The following is a 24,415-nucleotide window of genomic DNA, read 5'->3' on the forward strand; positions in this document are numbered from 1 at the left end:
CTTCCTTCCTTCCTTCCTTCCTTCCTTCCTTCCTTCCTTCCTTCCTTCCTTCCTCCCTTCCTTCCTCCCTTCCTTCCTCCCTTCCTCCCTCCCTTCCTTCCTCCCTTCCTTCCTCCCTTCCTTCCTCCCTTCCTTCCTTCCTTCCTTCCTTCCTTCCTTCCTTCCTTCCTTCCTTCCTTCCTTCCTTCCTTCCTTCCTTCCTTCCTTCCTTCCTTCCTTCCTCCCTTCCTTCCTCCCTTCCTTCCTCCCTTCCTTCCTCCCTTCCTTCCTCCCTCCCTTCCTTCCTCCCTCCCTCCCTCCCTCCCTTTCTCTGTTCCTCCCTTCCTCCCTTCTCCCCCTCCACCATCCCTCCCCATTGCCTTGACTCTAGGAACCTTAATTAAGCAAATGAACAGACCTCTGCTTTAGCACACACAGTCTTTTACCCATGTTAAATGAGAGTTTGCTGCATCCAGTGTCATCACAACTCTGAAATTCCACATGGAGCACTTTTCACTAAGCTGCATGTAATTATTTATTCAGGCTCTGGTTCTGTCTCCACTGAATGCAAGAGCACTGACTTCAACACAAGGAGTAGCAGGCACACAGCTGGAAAGAGAAAAAATGTGAATTAAAAGTCATTTAATCTCATTTAATCACATTTCCTCTCCTCCTTGACCAACATATTTAGAAAATAAATAAACTCTCTGAAAAGGAAAACTATTAAGTTAGTTTCAAAGTCAAGTTCATACCAACTAATATTATCTATTTCAGGACTTCCTGCCCTGCTTATCTCATTTTAATTAACCTATTTCTGACCTGGACCATGTGTTTGCCTGGCAGACACAGTCCCATTTCTGAAATTGCTCTTGGCTCAATAAAAGAGTCTGTAGTTGTGTTTGTGACCAACATTGCTGCTACGTAATTCCTGTGGCAGAGCTAAGGGCAGCATGAGAGGGAGGCTGGGAAGCAGATGTGGAACAGGAGTATTGTGAAGACAGGGATTTTTACTCTAAATGCTGCACATTGAAGCAGTTGATAAAACAACGTGGTCCACCTGCTCTGTCTCCCTGTTCCTACAGCTCAGATGTCTGGACACAATCCTGGAGCCAAAGAAAGCACAATCAGCAGAATTCATTCTTATCTTCTAAAGTGCAGATTTAACATCCGCCTGTGCACAGTGACAAACAGGCCATTGAGGGTGATAATAAACTTGCTTCCCAAATGGAGTCCATCCCTTTATTTAAAATCTGAAAATAAACCCGATAAAATTCTCAGACGGCAGATACCACCTGGAGGTCTCAAATGTGTGTTGTGAAGAAGGCAACAGCACTGAAAATATGTAGTTTTAACTGCCAAAGCTTCTATCTCATGGTTTTAGTAGCAGTTTGATGCAGCCCTGGACAGCAAAAAGAAAGACGTTAATCCACTTACCCAACAAATCCTATCCTCCAAAAAGTACAGAGGCTCAGACTAGGGCAAAACAGGGCTTGAACAGCTCCTCTTCCAGTGCAGCAAACTGCAATGGGAAGGAAGGAAGGAAGGAAGGAAGGAAGGAAGGAAGGAAGGAAGGAAGGAAGGAAGGAAGGAAGGAAGGAAGGAAGGAAGGAAGGAAGGAAGGAAGGAAGGAAGGAAGGAAGGAAGGAAGGAAGGAAGGAAGGAAGGAAGGAAGGAAGGAAGGAAGGAAGGAAGGAAGGAAGGAAGGAAGGAAGGAAGGAAGGAAGGAAGGAAGGAAGGAAGGAAGGAAGGAAGGAAGGAAGGAAGGAAGGAAGGAAGGAAGGAAGGAAGGAAGGATGGATAAGTAGGATAAAATACCTTTATCTGGGCAAGTGAAAAACTGGTCAGTAAATACAGGAAACCAATGCTCTGAATAGATAATTCCACAGCTGATTCCTTTTCTCCCAACTCTTTTTCTTATTGTGTTCCAATAATTAAAATAAAATGGTGGCTATTCAGTGCAGGAAAACTGTGTAAATACAAACTAAACACAGCCAGCTATGAACAGTGATTTAAAAAGAGAAAAGCAGGTAACAGGCAGTTTAGAAGAAATTCCTGCTGGGAAGGCAAATGATGGCAGGATCTAACCACATGTTCTGGAAAAAGGGTGTGTCTGAGCTGCCTTGGAGTTGGTGATCTCACATTGTGGCACTGTGTCTGTGTGGTCTCACAGCAATGTGACTCCCCTGAAGTCCTTTGCTGGACCCCAACACCTTCCAGCCTGGACCAGCCACAGGCACTGCAGTGTCTTGGAACACAGACAGCTATGAACATGAAAGCTGAAGATAAAAATAAACACAAGTCCTTCTCTTCCATCCTAAGCTCAACTGAAACATAACACAGTCCCAAGCAGAGAGGAGATAATCTTAGATGTTGCTGCCAGCCTGTTTACTTGCTAATTGTCAGATGATAAATGCTGGCAAGTCCTCATCTTCTGTTTTACCCCTGAAAATGTCGTTTCCCACAGTTTCTCCTGTCAAAGGCATGCTAAGGTGGACATCAGCTAGGGTGGAAGCACAAAGCCAAGTGGTGCACTGCTAGTGGTGGCAAGGCTGCTCCAACATCATGCCCCCAGGCTGCTGTGAGGCTCAGCATGATTTCCTCACACTTCCCTTTCTTGTTCAGGGTAATTATATTTCCCATGGATGGGAAAATATACTCTGGCAGCCAAGGTGAGTCTTCAGCATCATGAACAGACTGGGCTTGAACACAGACATCACAGCTTTCACCTCTAGACAGGGCAGCCACAAATGAAATTGAAACGTTAGAACCCTTAAATGCAAAGTGTGTGTCTCTGGCAACAAATTACTATATGCCAGCTGCTGTACCAATTAGCAACACAGGTCTTTTGTGCCTCTCCTCAGATCTGAAAGATAAGAAATACCAGTTCCTGGGAGTAGGATGTAGAAGAGCATCATCCAGCATCACTAAAGATGATCAACTGCTTAATCAACTGCTTCCCTCCAGCACTGGTCAAGGAAGAAGAATTTGCTTTTCAAAATACTCTTTTGTCTCTCTTTTAGGAAGAATTTTCTGCTCATTGTCCTTGACTGACTCAGACCAGCCCAATCCTCAACTGGGCAAAACATCCCTGGGAACTAAAAACTTTGTTGTGAAACAGAGCTGGGAATATTACACCAAAACACAGTGTTTGGATGCTGTTTAATCAATGTTTCATCTCAGAAATACCAACATGTTCTGTCTGACAACAAAGCAAACAATTTCTCTGCAAGAACGCTATTTATCTAAATAAAATCTAAAGCAGAAAAAGGTTAAAAGGATTAAATAGTCCCAAAATGAAAAATCACTTTTTAGTTTAAATAAAGCATTTGAGTTTCAGTGAAGAATCCTTAAAAATACCATTCTTGGCTCAGCATCAGAGGAACATTTTTCCATTCTTTTACTTCAATTGCCATTCTGACAAAACTAATATTCACCTCTCTCTTCCACAGCATAAATTCAAAGCAGTAGTATCCCTATCTTCCCAGACAATACTGCATGCTTTCCTAAGAAGGATTTCTTCTGAAGTTGAGATGTCTTGAGCACAAAACCTATAAGCAGGTACTGAGGAAGGTGACTTGGGACATCTGTGAGTTGTATAAAGGGCAATTTCTCTACTCAATGAGAGCAGCAAAATTGGGTTCAACTCATACCCACTTATCCAGATGTCTGTAATTTTTTTGTCTGTAAAATTACCCTCCCACAATAAGTAGGGAAGGTCCTGTAGGTCAAGGCTTAGAGATATTCATAGAAAGCAGAAGGCAAATGTTATTGCCACTCTAGTAGCTGTAGCTTTGCCACTGAGTTATTTGTCATAAGTCTATCTCAACATCCAGGTATGACAGAAAATGACAGATCTTAAATCAATCCTCTCACTTATTATCAACTGCAAAAGCAGCTTTATTTTATATATGTAAAGAGCTTCCACTTAGACATCATACCGGCACTGTAATTTCAAATAAGCAACGTTTTAAACTTCAGCTAACAAGACCTAGAGTTAAAAGCCTGATGATTAATCCATCACTTCACCTGTCTTCCCAAATTACACATGTTTAGCCAAATAAAGTATTAACATTCTGCATTTTACATACAGGAGCACAAGATAAAATAATCTACTGTGACAAATGTTTCCAGAGGGGGGAAAAAAAAGATTTGCAAACTGTTGACAAAACTGACGTAAGGCACCAGAAGCTCTCGGAGATTTCATAAGCAAAAGGCTGAGCTTTTTGAACTCCTCACTCCTATTTTCTGAATGCACTTGTGGTGAATTACACCACTGGGGGTTTGCTGCTGTTGTTCCTGATGAGGGGGCGGGGGGAGAGCGACTGGGATGGTTCCTGGGCCTTTCCCCATTGCCATCAGTCTCACATCACGCTGAAAAAAAACATAGCTGGAGACAGGAGAGGTAAGAACTAAGGAGCAGGAGAGCTCCTTAGAGCTCTGCAGACCAGGCTCCATCCAGCAGCATGCTGGGGATGGCAGGAGCTGCCCGGCGGCTCCTCACAAAAGCAGCCTGAGATTGTGCAGAGACTGACTCAGAGCAGACCAGGAGCGAGCACATTAAAGAAGCAATGCCAGCTTGAGAAACACAACCAGAATAGCACAGAGTGCTGTGACACATAGGCAGGGAAACAGGCTCATTACCTCATGCATATGTTTGGAAACTGTTTTCGAGGGAGCTTTTCTGGTGGTAGGTACAGTTTGTTCCTCATACTCATTTAGCTAGGTAACATTTTCACTCATTAGGGAGGAACACAAACCAAGGCTGTGACACATCCTGGCTCATGTCTAGGCTTGAGCTGGGAGGCTGAAACTATGTCACCAAACCTGTGAACTCTTCGTGGGGTGTCGGATGTGACGGAGCCAGGCTGCTCGCTGAGGAGGACCTGAAATGACAGGAAAATCAAGACATATTTTTAACACATTTATACAGCACGTCTTGCACTTCTGTATCAATATAAAATCTTTATCCTAGGAGGGATGCTGCACAAGCATGTAACAGAAGGACATCAAGGGAAAGAGTTTGTTGAGGGAAGGCTGTTTCTTGGGCTGTAAGTCATTCCTTGGACTTGCTTATGCTTTTTGCTTACTGTCATGATGTAATGCTTAAGAGCCCAAGTTTTTACTGATTTTCCTCCAATGATGCCATCTATTAATGTCTTGTTAGCAAGCACTGTCACCAGCATATTATGGCAGTATTAGACACTATTTTAGGAAAAGGGTGGAGAGTGCCATGTTCTGGCTGCTCCTCAGCGCAGTCCTTCTCCTCAGATGGGGCTACTGCCACCTTGGTGGAATCTTTAACTGAACACTGCAACCCCAGAGGCAAGAAGTCTGGTAGAATTTCAGCCTATGAATGGCCAAGGCACCAGTAATCCAGTTTTCCAGTTTATTCTGGCATCAGTGTTTTGAGTCTGTTACAAGGCTTAGTGATTTCGGATCCCCAGTTTTAGTGCCAGCAACATGCAGAGTTTACACTGCAGAATGAGCTGGAGATGCTGTCATTGTGTTTTAGTTCTCTTGATGGAAATTTTTTTCCATTCATTTATTCAAGCACCTTTCAAGCCCCAGATAAGATTTCAGGGTCCTACAGCAAGTCTCACCACTCAGGGAGGTGCTGAATATCTCCTCAGCCTTTCTGAACCTGCCGATTGTCCCTTTTCCTTTATGGCTCCCGTCTGTGCCTTGGACACTGAGTGTCTTGGGGTGACTTTATGATGCTGTATCCCCTATCGCTGCTCTATGCCCAGAAACTAATTTTGTGCCTTTCTGTGCCTTTAAACTGAGCCTGAGAGGGGGGAGAGGAAAAAAATCCAAGCAAACTTTTCAAGGCAGTTGTTCAAGGACACAGACACACTCCTCTGCGTTCTCCTGCTGTGGGGAGAAGAGCACAGGAAGCACCCTTCTTGCTTTTCAGCCAGCTTTCGGCTCCTTTTCTCCACAGGGAGATGGAGAGTTGAATTTTGTTTTCCTGGATCTTCAGGGTTTTTTTCCCTTTTTCTCTTCTGGACTGTTTCAACATCAGAACACATTGGGAGAATTTTCCACCGAGGCCCCAGAGGTGGGCCCACACTGACCCAGCTCCAAGGAGGAGGAGAGAGACAACACCGACAGAAGGACTCTGAAATCTTCCCAGGTTTCACTGCACAGCGAGAGGTTTTATTAATTAGCATTATTATCCTTTTTCTGTGTGTTTGTTAACTAAATAGTTTTTATCTCTTTCACTTTCCTCCGAGGAAAATTTCTTTATTTTTCCCGAACCTGGTGGGGAGGGCTGGTTGTAACCTGCCTTCTATCAGAGGATATATTCCTCCAAATTTGTCCAAATCAGCACACTGAGGAATCCCTGGCTCACTGCCAGATTTGCATGGGCTGTCACTTGGCACGTCCTTGCCCCAGAACCACATGTTTCAATGGAAACTGAGAATGGCAGTGGCTTTCCCACCAGACCCCTTCAAAAACTTCAGCCTTTCTCAGGCATGTTTGTTTTGGCTGTTCCAAAGTTTCCTCTCCCTTTAATAGATGGCAAATGCATTATCCAGCACAAACAGGGAGCGCATATGATGTGGTGGAGGGACAAAACAGATGGCACATGAGTCACTCCCATTCGCAAAGTCGGCGATGAAAACATGCTCTGCTTTAGCATCCTGCTGGAGGCTTCATGCAAAAGACAATTGAGGAGCAGTGCTTGGCACTGAGTGCCTGCAGCCTTCCAGGTGAGAAAGGGACTGCTGCTGAAGTCCTTTCTTTGTGCATCCAGAGCTATCTAGGAAAGGGCTTGGGACTGTGGCAAGCCCCTGGTAAAAGTGCTGCTGAACAACACCAACTCCCCTGCATGATGGGAGGGCACTGAACCATCCCCAGGGCCACAAGCTCCCTGTACTTCTTCAGGGTATTAAACTTCCTTGTCACATTTTTTCCACCTGCTTTGCTATTTGCTTTAATTCCCTGTGCCTGGCAGCACTAGGAACGTTCCCTGTGTTCTTTTCTCTTTTTTCTCCCCCCCACTCCCACAATCTTTCTATGGGTAATGGATTTTATATGCTAACTCACATCACTGAAATACCATGAATGACACAAGTAGGAGTAGAAGGCATTGGTTATGCTCTTGCCAGGAAAGATCCTCAACCTATTGGAAATAATGATTATTTGCACTGTATAAATTGGATTTCTGCCATGAACAATATTAGAAGCAAAAGGCAGTGAGCAGTATTACTCTGCTGCTGAGTATTCATTGTGTTAAAACAAAAATAGACATAGTATCAGATAGCTACCACCTGGAAACTGCATTATATATTTGGGTGAGAATACAGTTCCAGTCTGCAAACATATTTGCACATGATTACTTTTACATATTGCAAGAAATTTCCTTGAAATTCAGTGCATGTAACATTAATAGCCTTTATTCATATTTGCAGAAGACATTCTTAGCTTACAGGAAGAGGCACAAAATAGTTCTTTCTAGCAAGTGGGTTTAATTAATTTTCTCTCATAATTCAGTAAAGGAGGATTGTTGGATTCAAAGACATATAATCAATGAACATATTATTAGTTATTTCTAACTTAACTGTCCAAATGTAGCATTCCTTAGATATCAAAAGACATTTCACTTCATATCTAGAAGAGATTCTTTTTTCCTAAAAACAGGCCAGACTTATTCTCAAAACTATCTGAAAACTAAAATTTGGATTTCAAAGAAGAATTGCTTTTATTGTTAATCAGAATCTTCCACAAAAAAAAAACCAAAAAACCTAAAAACAAACAAACAAACAAACAAAAAACAGACAAAAAAAACCTTCAAATGTGAAACCTAACAAATTCAAGATACATACACAGAGAGAGACTTTCTCCTTTTTTTCCTGTTTGCTTTTCACACTGGCACTGTAAAATCAGTAACATCAAAATTGTTCTGGTTTTGCTTTTCATTTTCCTTTTTATTGCCTTCAATAATTTTGAAATTTCCTAGTCTTTGAAAATGAAAAATGAAACAGTCCCATCTTTGTGTCACACTGCAAGCACTAGAAAGACTTTCCAAAGTTCCAATAGCAACCAGCAGCAGAAACATTTGAAAATGGAAAAAAAAATTGTTTGTGTGGGCAGAGGTGGCTGTTCAGCTTTCATTTTACTGTCCCCAGTTTTGAAGAAATATTTGACACTTAAAATTTCAAAGCAGTCAGACTTTGGCGTTTCAAAGGTTTACAAGAATTCCTTTTGAAAAACTGTGTAATGTCAGACAGAACAATGTTCAGAAAAAAACCCTGATGGTGGCAGATGCTGGTTATTTGCACTGGAGTCCCAACAGCAAAGAGCACCAGTAGAAGCAACCCTTCCCAAATACTCAGAGCAGCAGTGCTCTAATAAAGGAAAATAACTTAAACAAAATCCATAATTTGTCTCTTACAATGTCTCCTCCTAATTGAGGAGATCTGGTAAGGAGAAATACATTTCTTAGTGGTCACTGATCCTGCATGAACTCATCTTAGGCATCTAACATGTGGAACTTTACAGGGATCTGATTTTCACACGTTGTGCAAAATCAGACCCTTCAAATATGTTTCAAGTTCAAAGCCTTGAACACAGCACATTTCTTGGCCCATGCAACACCATACATGCAAATTACACCATGATAAGAGACATTTCTGCACACAATTCCACAGACCAGTACACAGAATAAAAAAAAAAAATACAAAAATTCATAAATTAAGAGAAGAAATAGTATAAATGCAATGTCATAGATACAAAAAAAAAAAGTCTTAAAACCAAAGCATCCTATTTTTTTATTGCTAATGATGCAATCTGGTTTTGCACCAGTTAATTGGCTTTGATTTTCCTCTGTGTCACCCTCCTGTGCAGACAAATACAATAGCTGATTTCTGCAGCACTGTTTCCCACTACAAGAGGGAGAGGGAAGGATTCACAGCTTCTCAGGCTTGGGCTGTTGCCTGATCGTGGATCTGCTGCCAGACTCTGCCTGGGAGAGTCCCACACAGCCCCTGCACAAGGACTGTACCTGCACAATTCAGGGAACTCAGGTGGAACTAAATGTACTTTCTCAGCATCCACATACTTTGTACACAGTCAAGAGATGGCCTGAGCCTCACAAGCTATGCTGAATAAGCAAAATCGTGCAATTTTAGAGTGGAAAATATAAAAGAAAGTCCTCCTTTGTGTCACATGTGGGCAGGTGAAGGTGCATCCTTCAGTCAGCCTGTAGCTCAAATTCTGTAGAACAGAAAGGTTACCAAAATCAGAAAATATCCCAGATTTAAGCAGACCTGGTTTATTTCAGAATGGCACTATAATTGCTGAATCTAAGCAAAGCTTTAAAAAAAAAAATGGAAACTGGACAAAAGTGTGACTGGGAAGCTTACACATAACACCAGCATAGGTGTACCCTAAACCCACCATGTCTTTCTGCAAGTAGCACGAAATAACACTCTAAGAGACACAAAAAACTTTAATATATCCTCTTCAATATACCCAACTAAGGCATTGACACCATATCAGTACTTTCAGACTTAAGGAGATGTCAATGCCTTAGTTGCATATATTGATCTGCTCACCAGACCACAAAAAAAAAGGACCAAATGGTGAACATCTGCCACTGGCTTTTTGGTTGACTTTTCCACCTTGACTCTGGCATGGGGAAAACTTGATATTCATAGCATCATTAACATTTCCTCCATCTGATCTATGTATTAAGGAATCACAAGCTGTCACATTATTAATTTTTTACTTGGGCATTGTTTTTTGGACAATAAATCTTACTTTCCTTTTCATGTTGTTCCACACGAAGGACACTTTCTAATCAAAAATTGCATGGCTTTTTAAATGAATTTGAAGCAATGTAGTGTCTGCACATGTAATCCCTGGGTTCTGAGACTTTAGCACCTCAATTTGAACATGAAGAAATGCCAGCTGCATGTCCAGGAGAGTGGAGACTTCCTGCTAGAGTCCAAATAAATCTCAGATGCAAAAATTACGTCTCCTATTCCAAAAGCATCTCTCACCAATAGGTTAACACAGCATTCAATTTGCATGTTCAGTGCTTGGCTTGGCTTTACAACTCCTTTTCAGTTGCATGGTCAAAACCCATATGGAAGATTTTAACTCAGTCAAATGTATGTTGTCATCAGGATTTACTCAGCTCTCTTTAGCTGTACAGGCAGGAACAGAGCAGAGGATCACCAAAGTTAGGACAAGTCTCTCACTGACTCAAACCACCTGGCAAAAGTGATTTCCTTGAGTCTGGGGCACTCATCCCACAAATGGCTATAAACTAATAAAAATGTGCAGCCTGTAGGAATACAATGAAATACAGTAACGAACTCAAGCTGTTGAATGAGCAGCATGGCCAACCACTCCCCAGGATGGTTCATGGATTAGTCAACACCAATGCAGAAAGCTCCACATGGATAATTTATGGTTCACATACATATCACGTTATTATAACATTTTCCTGTCCACTCAGAGATAATAAGAGACGTACTCCAAATCAATATTTATTATTTTAGCTTTCCTTCCTCCCTGCTGTTAAGCTTGACATCCTTCTCCTCCCCCATTTATAGCCTGCCATTGCTAACTGAACCCCTCCACAGCCTCTGAGATAAGTATCTGGAGGAGATCCATATATCATGATAGCAATAAACCAATCCCTCCAGACACATTTAACCACAATGCAATACTGTCAAGCTCTGAAGACAAGTTGTTCCCTGAGGAGCAGAACTACTGAACCTTGATTTCCTGCAGTTCAATGTCCTAGAGCTTTCCTTTTTAACCCCAAACAATGCCTCTCTGCTTCCAGCACTCTAAGTTCACTACATGTCCCCTCTGTGCTGTACATGTCCCTGTAATATTTTGCCTTGCAGTTATCTCCAGTTGCCTTCACATCTCCCAGGCTTTCTGGTGACCCCACTCATTTCTCCTTCATGCCCTTGCTGCTCTTCTCTGTCTTGACACCTGGGCAGGGGACAGTGGGACTAGGGTGGAAAAACAGATTGGAGAGTTGGTCTGCCACCTGGGCAGCTCTGGGGCTGCCAAACCCAACACAGAGCACTAATTTGTTCAGACAATTCATGAAGAAGACCTCTGTCCTTTACCCACCTAGTGGAATTGATAAATTAGGATGGCTGGAGAAACTCCCCCTTCGCAGGTTTGGTTTGAAGTGCCCAAGAGGATCACAAGTTGCCAGAAGGCCATCAGACAGGAGACAGAAAACCTTCACCTTCTTCTCCCAGTACCACAAAGCCAAAAACTTGCTGCCCCACCCCACACTCTGCTTTTCAGTCAGTAGTCAACTGACTCACACAAATGCACATGATCTTCACTAGACTGACCAAACTTTTCTTGAGGCGACTTTACATGGCACCACTCACCTTTTTTTTTATGTCTAGTGCTAAATTTACATGAAATAGATCTGTTGCTTATTGCTGTCGATGTTGCCAACCCAAATCTATGAGAATGTCAAACTTGGTCATGCTGCCGATGTTTTGCTGTCTCTGAGGTGGAACATTTCTTTCATTTTTGTGTTATTTACACAATTTCCTTGTTCAAAAAGAAGGAAAAAAACCACTAAATATTACTTGGTGTATAGGTAGAGCTTCAAATTGCCCAGCTAAGACAAACAAGGCTGCAGTATACACATTTACTTGTGCAGCTCTTATAAACAAAATTTAGCTGCCTGAATCCTGGTGATTTATACACTTTGGGCAAATATTGAGCTAATATATGATTCATATCCCCAGGCACACTCGAAAGCCACTCTCTGTTCCCTCCACTGTGTTTTAGATGTGTGCAACAGAATGTTACTGTTTGATCCAAAACATGTGTTATGACTTGCTTCCTTTTCCTTCGGTGTATTAGCAGAGGTTTTTGGCAAGCCTGACTCCTTTTCAAAGGTTATCAGAATAAAACGGTCAGATTATAATTTCATTGACTTAGAGGAAACTGAGAAGGTGGAAAATACATTTTATGTCCCTCTGTGAGCCAATAGCTGTCCCTGTGGGCAGTCTCTGGCCATGTCTTTTCTTCCATGACTGAAGTTTTTACCTTCAAGTCTTCGCTTTCACCAGGAAGAAGTGAGAACATATCCTGAAAGACACTCTGACACCAATTGATCATTTTGCTCACCTAAGACTACCATTTATATGCTAACAGCATGTTCAAGGCTGCCATTCAGCTGCCAGTGAGTGCCCAAACCTTCTGAAGTTTTCTTGGGTCACCTCAGACTTAGCAACGACTCAAGACTGATAGATGAGTCAGGGCTCCTGCTGCATTTGGGCTTCTGGGAGGTGAAACGCAGGCTGGGCTCACTGGCAAGCAGCAACCAAGCTTGGAGTGTGACAAAGAACATCTTTCTGCCACCACAGCATGAGGGACTCCCTGCACAGGGAGTGAACAATATTTGGAAGTGGGTGGCTGTCTCGTTGTGATAATGTTTTCATAGCACGAGCAAGAAGAGACTTCTCTTTCTAAATGGACTGAACAAGGTTATTATGGAAGTGGTAACAGACTGAACATCTAAAGCGTTGTCTTTTTACATTGTCAGTGGGAGAAGGGAGGAAGGTGGGGGGAGGAGGAGAGTTCTGAAGGTGGTATAATTTTTTTTTTCCTTCTTTTAGGTCTGTTAATAAACTTCTTTATATTCTTTCAAGTTTGGTGCCTGCTTTGCGTTTCTCCTAATTCTTATCTCACAGAAGATAAACAGTAATGAGCATTTTAGACCAAACCACTACACTAAATTGGTGTTTCTGCCTGGTTCAAACCCAACTCGTGACAGTAGCCCTTCCCTGAAAGGGGCAACCTGATTCTGCTTTTCCTTCTGCTTCCCGATTCCCAGCAGAGCCTCTGTGGATATCAAAAGCTGCTCAAGAATGACAGGAGACATGGTGCCAGTAGCTGATGAGTTAATTGCTGGAGTAAGATTAAGGAGAAAAATGGTAAAAAATGGCTGAGGCCATGGTCTCACGGGTGGTGACAGATCGACTTCACCCAGCTAAAATCATTCCCACTCCTATGCCCACGGCAGCACAGCTGTGTGTGGTCACACTGGGAAACACGTCACGGAACAGATCCAGATGGAAACAGCTAGTTCAGATCATTTTTCAGATCATTAGACATTTTTGTTGGCAGCGAGACAGCCAGTGACAGGGAGACAGAAGGGACAAAGGAGGGTCAGCGGGGAGGAGTGAAAATGATGCTTAAATGGAATCATGCTCAGACAAGGGCAAGCAGGCCAGCAAAGCCTAAATGTTATCTTTAAGTCACTTGGCATTCCCCAGATATCACTGGAAAAGGGGATCTGGGTTTCACAGGCACACAGGACTTTTCTTTAATATTGCCCAGAGTCCATATTCCTACATGAATGTCATTTCGGCCTGGAAGCACATAGAATGTATATATATCTATGCATATATATGCATGTACAAAATGAGCAATGAAGGCAGAAAACAGACAGGGTCAAACTGAAGTTTGCATCTTCTGTGGGTTTCTCCAATAAATCTATCCATTTTTCTGGTAGGGACAATCCTTAGTTGACTGCAGTTCACATCACAGCATTACTGTATGGCAGATGTTTGACTAATGTTTGAGCAAGCTATAAAATACATGTGATTGTCACTCTTTGTTTAAAAATATTCCTACATCACTGAGAAGAGGGAAAGAGGAGAAGGAGGAATCCACACTTCCCTTGACGTTGTATGGTGCATTTAAACTGTGGGCCTTCCTCATGCCTTGTAAGGTGAATTTTTAAGCATTCCAGTTATTGAACAGCATATAAAATCCTTTCTTTAGCTTTAAATAAAAATAAATCGAAGCCCCACTCTCTGCAGAACAAAATGTAAGAGAACACATATTGTGCAGACACATATTGTACAGAGCTGCCAACAGCTGTTGCCATAATTAAAGGGAGTAGTATTTGAAACAGTAATAAAAATTAGAAAAAAATATTGAAAATATGACTTTTCACTGGTTTTATTCTATCAGGCAGCCTCATGTAACACATCTGAAGATAAGAGGCTGTTGCTTATCTTCCAGCACTGATGTTCTGGCATTCTGAGCTTCAGAAACTCATTATCTTCAGACTTTCACTATCCTTTATATGTTTTAGAAGTAGATGAAATTGCTATCACATCAGTATGCCTTTATTTCCTGATAAAACAGCATTACCTCCATGCTAGATAATATGTATTGCTGATGCATCCTAGTAAGCACTTATTCATTTACATAAGATTAGGAAAAAGAATATTTTTTTAGTTGTTGGATTAATAAGTTGATTAGGTTTGTCAGAATAACGCTTACATGAAAAAATGAAAGATCCAGCAAGTCCTCAGAGGCTTTTAGTTTAGACTGATTGTGGATATTTTGCTGGCATGAGATCACATGAAATTTTTGCTGCTTTAATGATAATCACCACATAAAATCTCCGATAACTGTGCCTAGAAAGCAATGACTGATTCTCTTATTCAGCCTATAATCTGAAATTAACTGACATTCTGTTGTTGTTTATGGACTACATTGTCCCATTGGTCTGAATGGCAGATTACAAATATAAACATAAAAGTCTTTGTCTCAGGGAATTTGCAGTCTGCTAGAGGAGTTATCTTAGAAATGATGAAATAACACAACCAGCAAGTCGGGGGGGTTTTTCTTATTCTTGTTTTTTTAGCAATAAAACATCACCATATCACTAATAGGAATTTGCTAAATTTGCATCACTACTAAGGAAACACCTCACTAGAGCATCTGAGAAATGGCTAGCATTAAAAAATGGATAGCTGGTAATTAAAGGCAATGATTAGCTCAACAAGTTGAATATGGCATTGTCAGCCAGCACTGGCTGGATTTAAGATTACTCATTTTAGATGCCAGAGTTTTCATATGTAATGTTCCCAGTTACCAAGGGATAATAGACTCTTCATTGAAAACCAACTCAAATTTTCCCACCTGGGAGTCCTAAATGAATCTAGACACAGTTTGTACCTTGTTTATGTCAGCCAATATGTGTTACTCAACTAGAACCAAGGGCAATTCTCCAGTGCCTGAGAGTTAAGGAGACTTAACATGTCAGTTTTTCTAACTCAGTGCTTTACAATACAATCCCATTGCTGTATAAATCACCAAGAAATAATAACCTCCTTAACACTATCTTCACTTTCCATTAACCAAAATGTTCTTAACTTTAAATTGCAAAATTAAGTAAAGGAATATTGCTCTATCCAGCATTACCTGCACTGTTCATCATTTTACTATTCAAGAAAATAGAATGTAACAACAGGATTCAACCTCTAGGTTCACTGTTAGGGAATTCTAATCAACTTCTATGTTGCACTATTTCAGCTAGAAACAGGGAAGTCTACAGACAAAATTTGTATTTAAAAATATTTCTAGGTAGAACCACAATTTCATTTGGCTAATCATTTGTTAAATGCAATTACTCTTTAGAAGTGTAAATCAGCAGTAGCTGTCTTTTTACACAATTGCTGTTGACATTGCTGCTACTTTTAGTACCTCTGCATCTATTTCACATGTGCCAATTATATATAATGTGGGCATATTTGCAATGAATTCTAACAAAAGTGTCATGTAACAGCCTAACAAAAATAAGGCAAATAACACAACTCCAACAACAAAAATACACATCAAAACCTTCAAATAGGCCCACCACAAAAAAAATACTAATGGCTAAAGAGCACGTGTTCTGGCCTCCCTCAAAGGCCAGCAAGCTCAGCTCCTTTGATGACAGAAATGATGCACTATTTAGTTGTGAAGCAAGGTGAGAAACTTCAGCCATTGTCACTGCTTGTCATGAAAAATAATAAAGATGTGTTTTGGTGGCAAGTTTCTTCATAGGTTTCATCTAGATATGACCTTTTCTAAGTGATGGCTTACTCATGGTGAGTATATGCCTAATGACAGCAGCCCTTCATTTGGTAATTTTTTTTTTTTTACTTTTCAAATGTATAGCTCAAAAGAAATTCTTAAAAAACATGAGTACCACATAAAATTCACTGCTTACATATACACAAAAAGCCCCATGTATTTTACTTAATTTCCACTGTCTATTTTTTTCTTTCTACATCTTCAGAGAAGTTATTCTGAGCTCCATCTCACTCTTGATGATTTGTATTTCAATTGCAACCTCCAGTTTGCGGCTTCTGCACTTTTTTTTCACTTCAGTTCATAATGAAGGTACAAAAAGTCCTTGCCTTGGCAGCCAAGGATGCGCCTGTATTTGTTAAGAGTCACAGTAGCTGTGGATGCTGTAGCCCAGGCATTCCCCAACTGCAATTCTCTTTGGCATCACTTATGCAGCCATTCAGTGTTCAGACAGGTGAGAGTAGCTCACCTGTTGCAAGAACCATTTCCAGCCTCGTGCTTGGTGGAGCATTATCAGTGCAAGCCACAGTAAATATCCTTCATATGGCAGAAAATAACCAGAGCCTGCTTCACCCCATTTGTCACAGCAGAGTGGCAAACAGCAGTCATTGGTGTCTGCTGGTGCAGTTTCAGGGGTGCACAGATGACTCAAGAATCCCTGCAGATTTTGAAAGCTGTGGTGAAAGCTCCTGCTTTTGCTCAAGATCAGCAAAATTCTATTGAATATAATCCCTTTGCATACGTCCTAAATTCCCAGAATTCCTCTGTCTTCAAAAATATCAACAGTGTTGCCTCACTAAAAGGCACTCAGACAATTGGTGGTTTGTCTATATGCCAGTACCAAGACAAAATATACTTTGTTATTCTAAGTGAATCTTTCCCAGGTCTGCATTCCAGTTTTCTGGAATTTCTTGCACTGGCAAGAAATAGATTTGCTGAACTCCAAAAAAAAAACCACTGTTTTCAGCAGTGACTATAATGTTTTAATCCACCATCCCAGAGCTGGAAGACAAGCACAATAATTGTCTCACCTGCCTCCTCACTGCAAAGTTTGAGGAGTTGAGTTCGTCACAGTGATTGCTGCTTGGCTGGGAGCAGAGACATGTCTGAGCTCTAGAGAGTAATGTCACCTCTTTTATCTGCCAAATGCATTTTCCTCTGTATTTGAAAAAGAATTGGACAAGGAGTGACTTGTTCAATTTTTCTCCACTGCTGAGTCTTGCAACCCATATCTACAGCCACTGTAGACTGTGTGTTTGTACTGGATGCACCAAGGTATTCCTCACCAGCCTCTGTGCTCCTGATACCATCAGTCATTTTTAAAATGGCTTTGGTAACTCACTGGCTAACAAGTAGACCTGTCTTCCAAAACAGTTCATTATACAAAAGAGCCCAGGTAATTAAACTAGTGATGGAATTTTAAAACCACATCTGGCCTGCTTCTCTAGACAATTTTATTCATTCCAATATAAAGTCTATGAAATGAATGTAAGAAATGCAAAAAGCTATTGGGTTTTGGTTTTCAAGACCTTTTCGTTATCTGCATTATACTCAAAACTGATGCATGATTTATAAAAATGAGTAAAAATGAGTAAAAGACTCAAACAAAATGCTCTTGGCAAATATTATCATAAGCATTGTTGATCCATTCAAGCATCATTTCCAAGCAGGCAAAATCAAATATAACTATTCTGTAGCCAAGAAAGGAATTAATTCCATACTAATCTAAAGAAGTGGTTCATCTCTGTGTCAAGCCTGGCAACACAGGTATTGTGCCATCCCTTCAGCAGCTGCTGGATAAAGCCTCAAGCTCTGGTGCCAAATTCTACACATACTCCTCACAAACAAATCTCCTGGAAATGTTTGCCAATAGTAAACAGAAGATTGCAAATGGTTTTGAAGTCACCACCCCGGGAATGTTTCCGTGTATCCCGTGAGTTTATGCACACGGCCTTTGCACAGAGTTTAATCCAAAACATTTATATTGGCAGATTCAATATTTCCAGAGCTGTTGGTACCTAACATCCCTGCCTGTTCCGGGGGAGATGGCAGAGAGCAGGTGGTCTGCACACAGTGATTTATTGCTGGATTGCTTTTAATATGACAACAAATTAATGTTTTGCCAGGTCCTCTCCTGCATGCACTGCATCAACTGGTGTGCTCTGCTGGTCTGTAACCTGAAGGACCCATCCCATCCCTAACCCTGCAGGTTGTCTCTGATATTGAGTGTTCCCTGTTTACGTCTTACAGAAACAAATTACAAGTTTTCTGCGTAGAGTCTTAAGTTTTCTGGATATAATCTTTCAAAGAGCAACAGAAAAACAACTCCGCTTACACAGTATCAGGTATTGTCCCAGTCACCTCCTGAAGGCAAACAGCATTCTCACACACACTGCTCAGGTGCAGAAGGAAGCAGCAGCACAATGCCTTACCGAGAAAGTCAAAGGTAGAAGTTGCCTTCCTCCCCTGTTACTGAATGAGACATGAGATGGTCCAGACTGTTTAGCCTTTAAATGCTGTTCACATTCCTCATTAACCTCGTAATGTGACTTCCTAAAAGCAGCAGTGAATGTGCTTCAGGAGATTACTTTTTCCATGTGTGACTGTAAAAACTGTAGTGGCTGAAGAAGTCGAAGTCTATCAAATGAGCACAGAAGACTCAGGAGTCACATGACTTCTGAAGATCAAATTTCGGATCTGCTGGCAATGGTGTAAATTCAGGGATTACTCTTCTGAGAGCCACTCACATTTACAGTGGTGGGAACTGTTAGTTGATGTGATGAAGGGCTAATCACCACAAGCACGAAGGCCTGGAGATGGGCAGAGCACAGTACCAAGCAGAGCAAACCCTATAGCACCTGGTCCTGAGTACTGCCAGGGGCCTCAGCACACAACAGGCCAGGCATGGTTTGGGTGTTGGAGCAGTCTGCAGGAGCTGCTGTCAGCAGACAGCCTTGTAGAATGAGCAGGGTTATTGCCTCCAGGTGTTCAGGACTCATTGTGGCAAGGGCATTTGGGAAATGGCGTAAAGTTTACTGCAGGATGTCTTAAAGGAGTTAGTGGGAATGTGTGAGACTTACGGGGTTCTAAGGGTAAAGACCAAAGGCAAGAACAGGAGGTTGAAGGTTGCTTGTGAAGGAAGAAGCATGGAAAATACAGAGATCAGTGGATAAAAAGAGCCAGTTGCATGTGATCAGGCTGCTGGTCATTATGCTTGTTTTGTCATGCCCTGATTTTCTTTTTAACTTGCATTTCTTACTGCTTTCCTGAGTGAGGGAACATGTTCTGTGTGCATGTGTCTGGGTGCAGTAGCTGGAGTGAAGCCATGGAGCAGAGGGCCTGCGTGTCTGGGTGCCAGTAGCTGGAGAAAACTGTGTGTGTTTGTGTGCTTTTCCCTAGGGAACACCAGTCCTGGGAGAGTCCATGTAGGATAACAGGTGTGGGAGCCAGCTATGGGGAAGGCTGGATACTAGAGAGACACCAGAGGTCTGGCAGTCAGATACTGGCGTGACAATAGGCCTGCACAAGCTCCCAGAGGGATGTGTGTGTATATTTACATGTGTGTGTGAGTGTCTGGCTGCAGCAACCAGACTGGAGCTGCAGACCCATCCCTGCAATCACATGAACATCCTGGTCTCCAAAAGATCAGCCAAGAATAAATGGATGGCAGAGAGGCAGAGGTCAGGCAGAGCATGGAACAGTGCTGTGTGTGACCCACGGATTCACATGCACCCGTCCCCAACCATCAGCTCAAACCACCCTGCTGAGCCAGACACAGAAGGCTGCAGGCAGGTGGCTTGAGGTTGTCACAGCTCCAGGTCACATGGAGCACAATCACTGCCTGTGCAGTTCATGCCTCTCCCAAGACAAAAGGAGCAAGATCCTGAAGCAGAGGTGGCCACGCAAGAGCAGCCGTGTGGTGGAAGACACAGATGGGAGCTCAAGTGCTTTGCAGTATTGCACTGCCCACAGACAGCCTGTGCCCACAGGGCACCCATGGGACAGCCAGAACCTGCCTGTCAGACAGTCTGATGGAAAGTCTGGAAGTGGCACAGCTCCCTCCAGGTGGACTAAGCTGTGTCCCAAGGGTGTGGGTTGCAGCGGTGTTTCGGCTCCTGACTCACAGGACAGCGCACAGCCACGGACTGAGGCCATCCTTCCATCTCTGGCTGTAGTGGCACATCTGTCTCCTGATTCAGGGGGCCAGTAGGGCCACCCCTCCTCACCCCACAGGTTGTTGGTACAAAACAGGACAGTGGGGACACAGCCCCTCAGGCTGCTCCCTGCAGCTGCTCCTGTGCCACTATAGCAAAGCCATGTACTTGCATTCACTTGTAGCTGGGGCACCGGTGCTGAATTCTTAACAAAACAGACTCTGATAGGTTGCAACTAAGATGCAAACAGATGGCAGAAGGCTTTGAGCTCAGCTGATGTGAAGAGCTGTCAGAAGGAACTGGGAAGTGCTTTCCCTTTTCAGGGTGGTGGAAAGGGGTGGCTCCAGGCGATGCCACACATCCTTGCCAAAGGCATCGCACCTTCCCACTGGTGCATCTGCAGCTCTGGGTCCCCAGGGAGCTTTCTTGGAAGCCAGCAAGGGGTATCTTTTAATGCATGGAAGGTGAGGGGCAGAAGAATCACTGCCTTTAGCAATTGGCCTCAGTCCAGAACTGCAATCCAATCCAGAATCTGTTTCTAGCTCAAGAGTAGAGGAGGATTATAACTGCCCTGAATTTTGTATTAAACGGACGATGTTAGAAAATCCTGTACACATCTGAGAAACCACAAGTCTAGGCATTAAAAAGACATGCTTCCTTAAAACTTATGAAAGTAAGAATGTTCACCTTTCTGCTCTCAATTACAAGTGTTCAGGGGACAATAGAGCTGTGCAAGGAACAGGCAATTTGTAATTGATTTATTGTAAGTGATTTATTAGGTTGTTTTTCTGCTCTTTGAATATCTATAAACCTGCTGCAACTGTTACATGCATTTGTTTATTCAAATACATTTGACTAACAGTATTCAGAAGCTTTGACAAGGTGGATTGATCATAAGTAATCAAAACCTGAATAGTGTTGCATAGCTGTAATTTGCTAGGGGAAAAAAATAAATGGTTTAACAAACCTGGAAAGCACAGAAGTACTTGTAGGTAGTAGAAGTTGCTTTCAGTGTTTGTTTTTTGTGGTTTCAAAACTGACTCCCAAAACTCTTGCCAGGATGACAATTGTTCCTATAGGCACAGCATGCAAACCTTGAAGTTGGTAAGCATGTTCACTCAAACGGAATTCATTTAAAAACTCAGCCACTGTTTGCATACTTTTAATTACATATAAAGAACTGGCAGTGCAAGTAACAGAAAATAAAAAAATGCAAAGAGAAAAGTCATGCCTTAAAAATTAAGCTCCTTGTTCAAGCCCCAGTAGACAACATCAGAGCTGGCCCTGAAGAATAAAGAGCAGAAAAAAGAAAACCAGAAAACAGTTCTCATTTTTCCCAACTTCCCAAGTTGCATCCAGTGAACATTCTTTTCTTTGCTCTCGCTTTGTGCAGACCACTACTGTGATAGCAAAGCCATGTTCTTTGCCTGGAAAATGTGAATATTCCCTCTGAAGAGCACTTGAAGCATAGCAGGAGGAAATACTGCGGGGAAGAGAGGTTTCTCTGAAACCAACCATAATGGATTCCTTTTCATTCCTGTGCTGAGGGACTTGCTTCAGAGCAGAAGAGTAGTCTGGCTCCTTCAGAGATAATGTTCCTTGTATCAAATGGAGACTCAAAGGGGAAATATTTTTTCCTTGGGGTACCCATCTCTGGTCTTCAAGGGCTCTGCATTGTATAGGGCCAGGGCAGGTGAAGGATTTGTGGTCCAAGAGTTAAAGCAAGAGGAACGAGAGATAGGACCCCTGGATTACAGCCTTTGCTCTGGCATAGAGGTAAATAGTCACTTACATTCAAATAACAACTTCCCCTTTGAATTATTTTTTCTATTCCCTACCAATCTCAGCTTATCTCCCCAAAATGGTCTTCACTTCTAAAATCAATTTATAACCGATCAGACAGCTAAAATAGCTTCTTACAGTAGGTGTCTCTAGTCAATGACTGATTTGCATTAAGAAAGATATGACAGCAAAGTGTGAAGAGAAAAGAATGATAGTTTAATTTTAGAAAAATTCCACATTCATCTGAGAAATGATTACTAAGCACTGTGTATGTTCATACATAAATTACTTCTAAAAATGTGAAAAAGATATTAAAATGCTAAGTATTTTCTTGCAGTGGGAGCAGGAAGGCTCCAGATCAGCCATGGCCTTTTGCAGGAAGGGACAGAGCAGACTCACATCCAGTGGCACTGACTGTGGCACTGAGCAAGGACAAGGGGAACAGCTCTGGGGGATAGGAGCAGAGGGATGCAGGAGGAGAGGGAGGCTGAGAGAGAGAGGCCAAAGCACCTTCCAGCCCCTCTGGGGAAGGGTGAGAAGCCTAACACTCGGTGTGTGTGAGCACTGGGACACCCCTCCTGCCAGCTCTGTTCAGCCTTAGACAGCCCAGGGGACAGCAGGCACGTGTAATTATGGGAATAAAGAGCGAGGTTCCCACCCAGGAAAGCTGGGAGTGCCAGGCCCACTCCAGCTCCAACCTCTGTGCAGCCAAAGGCAGCTCTGAGGAGCGTGACACAGGCGTCAGGGGGACGTGCCAGGAGCCAGGTGCCAGCTCCCAAAATAAGTCCTACAGCTTGTCAACAGAGCTCTGTCATCTCTATCCAGAAAAAGACTAATAGTGGGCTGACGCTTGGCACTGACAAATTACCAGGTTGCTCAAACTGGGATTTGGATTGGCTGCTGAGGTTTGTTTCGATTTTTTAAGTGTGTCTTTATTTTACCAGGAAAAGCTTTTTTCTTTGTTTGCTCGTGGTCCAAGCTGGCAAAAAACAGCCTGGGATCTCCCACAGAGGAAGCCCAGACCCTGCCAAGGCCTGTGCACAGGCATTCAGAGGCAGCACAGACCTCACTGCAAGATAAATTGTAGTCTCAGAGCCTATAAGGGAAGGGAGGGAAAGAGTCGAGAGGTGAGAAAGGTGTGTGAGGAGGCAGAAAGACAAGAAGAAGGTCACTGCAAGACCATTAGAGCATAAATTATGTTTTTTACTCTATGTGTCTCATTTTTCAGTGTCAAGAAGAGAATGCATATGCAGTGTTTGTCCCACGCCAACACACCCTGGGAGAACAGACATCAGTCACTGGCTGTGTCACATTTTTATTAGCTAAGTTTTACAGAATCATCCCTCCAAGTAGGGAATGCATCACAGCTCAGGTTTGACAGGAACATTAAAGGCAATATGTACTTTGATATATCAATCCAAATTTGTAGGCAGCAGAGGCCAGACTTGATGTAAAAAATTATTATTTCTTATTAAAAAGTTAAGTTTGTGGCCCTCTAATGAAGATCTCACTATCTCACATAAAGGTCTGCTCCAAACAACCCAAACTTGTGTTATCTGACATTTTAATTAGTTTCGTTTCATTGCCTTGGATTCATCTTGTCTTCTTGCATTATAAGTCCTAGAGCATTTGACACTCTAATGTATAAGATCATTTTAGAAAGACAGCAAATTTTATTAATGTTGACTTGGTTTCCACACACTAGAATTCCTTTATTTGACATATCTGCTCTGCACATCACTTAACTTCCCTGAAATGTAATGGGAAACTCTTTCCTGGCTTCATTCAGGAGAAGAAAATTACTGTATAAGCAAATCATATGGAGGGTGAGATCTTTTAAGGATTTTTGCTCTTAGGAGACAACACAGAACAGGAACTTCTCCTCTCAGAACTGCATAGCCATGAGTACCAGCAGAATGGCTCCAAGTTCCCTCACACAGACTTCCCAATGCATTTCCTACCAGAGGTGGAAATAAAGTAATTTTTTCATATATGGACTGATCCAAAGACTGAAAAACAATGGGAATCTCCTCAGCGGACTTGGGAGCTCAGCTCATTGAGAGCAGCGTGTTTCCATCATCCCAGTACAACTGAGCACACTTTTTTGTGTTCTTTTGCAGCTATAGCACTGTGTAAGGGATTTTTTTGTCCCATGAAAATAATTTAACTAGCCCTTAAAAACCTTACACCATTGTATCATGACACTGAACATTCAAAAGCACTTTGAAACTAAGCAGAACTCAAGCATTTCCCACCCAAGAGACTAAAGAGTAAGTTGCTTTATTTTGCATAATTTTCTTTCAAAAATTTTAACAGATTTGTCCAAAACAGGCAAATACCAGCGTTAAGCAATGCATTTTAGACAACAATTTCACACACTCACAGAGCGGTCAAAATGCTATATAACAGAATGATTCCGTGGTAAAAGGATTATGCTGGCTTACACCAAAAGCTCTATGTCTAATTTAGGACTTAGGCATTCCGAGCAATAAAATCAAAAAATGGTGGAAAATTAAATTTTTTAATCACCAGTGCCAGAGGTTTACAGATGAGTTTGAGTCAACTGACTGAAATTTGAGTTGAAAAGTGCCATTCCCCACCCAGCAATGGGGATGTCTCCAATTTTC

General features: G+C 42.2%; 1 long non-coding RNA gene across 3 annotated transcripts; it reads right to left on the bottom strand.

The window, feature by feature from the left end:
• Positions 1-467: 467 nt before the first annotated feature.
• On the bottom strand, positions 468-18,759 carry LOC138117797 (uncharacterized). Of its 3 annotated transcripts, XR_011154861.1 has the most exons (5): positions 18,285-18,759; positions 16,884-17,010; positions 4,621-4,862; positions 1,414-1,498; positions 468-588 (listed from the first exon to the last, which is right to left on the bottom strand). It is a non-coding gene; the product is annotated as an uncharacterized lncRNA (long non-coding RNA). The 3 variants fall into 3 exon arrangements; XR_011154865.1 differs by lacking the exon at positions 16,884-17,010; XR_011154864.1 differs by lacking the exons at positions 468-588; positions 1,414-1,498; positions 16,884-17,010 and adding an exon at positions 3,851-4,350.
• Between the last annotated feature and the right edge of the window lie 5,656 nt (positions 18,760-24,415).

This window comes from Aphelocoma coerulescens, chromosome 1 (assembly GCF_041296385.1).
Source record: "Aphelocoma coerulescens isolate FSJ_1873_10779 chromosome 1, UR_Acoe_1.0, whole genome shotgun sequence".
Taxonomy (NCBI): domain Eukaryota; kingdom Metazoa; phylum Chordata; class Aves; order Passeriformes; family Corvidae; genus Aphelocoma; species Aphelocoma coerulescens.